General features: G+C 46.3%; 1 pseudogene; it reads left to right on the forward strand.

The window, feature by feature from the left end:
- The window catches only part of LOC105507024, a 12,442-nt pseudogene extending 10,163 nt beyond the window's left edge, over positions 1-2,279 (forward strand).
- The last annotated feature ends 265 nt before the right edge of the window (positions 2,280-2,544 follow it).

Genomic DNA, 2,544 nt, shown 5'->3' on the forward strand with positions numbered 1-2,544 from the left:
GTGACTTTATTTTAATTTTGACAAATTTCACAGAACTTAATTGTAGTCCCTTAATCCATAGTTGCCTCTGATTCTGAACTGCCCAGAAAAAAAAGACATTAGTTGGTTCCTTGGGTTTTTTTCCTTCCAGTCATTTATTCAGAAATGGTGTCACACACTGGAGATGTGAGAATGGAAAAAATCATGGTACCTGCCTTTCAAGAACCACAGTCTTGTAGGGGAGACAGGGATAGAAACCACAATACAGGGCTGGGTGAAGTGACTCACGCCTGTAATCCCAGCACTTTGGGAGGCTGAGGTGGGTGGATCACCTGAGGTCAGGAGTTCGAGACCAGCCTGGCCAACATGGTGAAACCCTGTTTCTACTAAAAATACAAAAATTAGCTGGGCATGGTGGTGCGTGCCTGTAATCTCAGCTACTCGGGAGGCTGAGGCAGGAGAATTGCCTGAACCTGGAAGGCGGTGGTTGCAGTGAGCCGAGCTCACGCAATTGTACTCCAGCCTGGGCGACAAGAGTGAAATTCTATCTTCCATCCCCCACCCCCCAAAAAAGAGGTCACAGAGTAGAATTTGGTGGAGACAATTGTTCCAGGGTCCCAAGTCCAGTGGGGCTTAAGCTGTCTCCTATCCTGGTCCTCAAATGAGGAATTCTTTTCTCCGTTCTTCTCTTCCTTTATTCCACAAAGATGTAGTGAGTGCTGTGAGTTAGGTCTGAGTTAGGTTCTGCGAATACATAAATGAACAAATACCACTCCCCGCTTAGAGGAGATCACGGACTAGTTATGTTCTTCCCAGACTCCATGCTAGGGTATTCACTGGTCCATTTCACTATCATGATGAAATAAGAAAAAGCAAGAGACAATGTAGTGAGTCTTTACATAAAATTAAATGTATTCAATATAAGATCTTTTCTCTTTAGTTTGAAGTTATATTCTCATGTATGTTCTTTCCTCAAAACATGTTCATAGTAGATGGTAGTCATCACTGATTTGTTTATTTCCATGCTTGCCAAAATGAAAATTAAGCAATTTTTTGTCATATCACAAAAAGTGCATGTGTGTGTTAAGTGGTGTTACTAGTTAAAGATTCATTTCCTCATTATTTCAAAAGTGGGATTAAGGCGGGGAATGGCTGTAATCCCAACACTTTGGGAGGCTGAGGCAGATGGATTACTTCAGATCAGGAGTTTGAGACCAGCCTGGTCAAGATGGTGAAATGGTGAAACCCCATCTCTACTAAAACTACAAAAAAATTAGCTGGGCATGGTGGCACATGCCTGTAGTCCCAGCTACTTGGGAAGCTGAGGCAGGAGAATTACTTGAGCCCAGGAGGCGGAAGATGCAGTGAGCCGGGATGACACCACTACACAATAGCCTGGGAAATAGAGCAAGACTGTCTCAAACAAAACGAAACAAAAAAACAACAACAACAAACAAAACCAAAGTGGGACTAAGAGTGACCCTTTCTCATCTAATAAAGTGGACCTTATTTAGGGAATATGGATTTACCAGACATGACAAATGCAGGCTCTCGTGCCACTCCCCTCCCTCCTTAGACTCAGAAGGGAGGAAATGGAAGAGCCCTAGGCCTCAAGAGAGGCAGGATTAGCTCTTTTCTTGTTACCCTTGCACAAGACACCAAGAGCAGCAGCCTCTTGAGACCCTGTAGGAGGCAGTGCGGGAAGTCCTGGACAGGAAGCAGTGCAAGCGCCAGAAACTTTTGGGAACACTGGAGCTACAGATCCTCTTGAAGAACTGTGACCTTCAGAAAGATGAACGCTTCTTGGTACTGTCATCTGAACTCCACTCCCCGCCCCAGGTTCTCCACATGTGTCCTGGGGGACCAGCAGCACTGGGATGAGGCCAAGGCTGTGGGTATCTCCCACGTGGACATCGAGGTGCTGAAGAAACTTGACAAGAACAAGAAGCTGCTTAACAAGTATGATGCCTTTTTGGCCTCAGGGTCTCTGATCAGGCAGGTCCCACAAATCCTGGGCCCAGGCCTAAATAAGGAAGGCAGGTTCCCTTCCCTGCTGATGTACAGTGAAGACATAGTGGCCAAAGTTGATGAGGGGAAGTCCACAGGCAAGTTCCAGAGGAAGAAAGGGCTCTGTGTGGCATGGCTCTTGGCCATGTCCGGATGACAGACGACGAGCTTGTGTACAATGTCCATCTGGCTTTCAACTTCCCGGTATCATTGCTCTGGAAGAACTGGCAGAACATCTGGGCTTTATACATCAAGAACATAGGCACATGGGCAAGCCCCAGTGCCTATGTTAAGGCACATTCTAATAAATCTTAGTGCCACAAAGAGAGAGACAGAGAGAGGGAGAGAGAGACAGAGATAAACAGAGAGAGACTCGGGATTCAGCAATCTCTTTTCTAGACAAGGGGTGCTCCCCCTGACATCACAGAGAAGATGGCTGATGTTCCAGGAGTCTACAGGCCCAAGAGACCTGGGTTCATCTTATCTCGTTGGAGAAGGACAGCAATTCTACAGAGGGACCTGGCAGGAAAAACTGGTGAAACATGAATAGGCTGCCCC

The sequence above is a fragment of the Colobus angolensis genome, unplaced genomic scaffold (assembly GCF_000951035.1).
Source record: "Colobus angolensis palliatus isolate OR3802 unplaced genomic scaffold, Cang.pa_1.0 Scaffold142, whole genome shotgun sequence".
Classification (NCBI taxonomy): Eukaryota; Metazoa; Chordata; class Mammalia; order Primates; family Cercopithecidae; genus Colobus; species Colobus angolensis.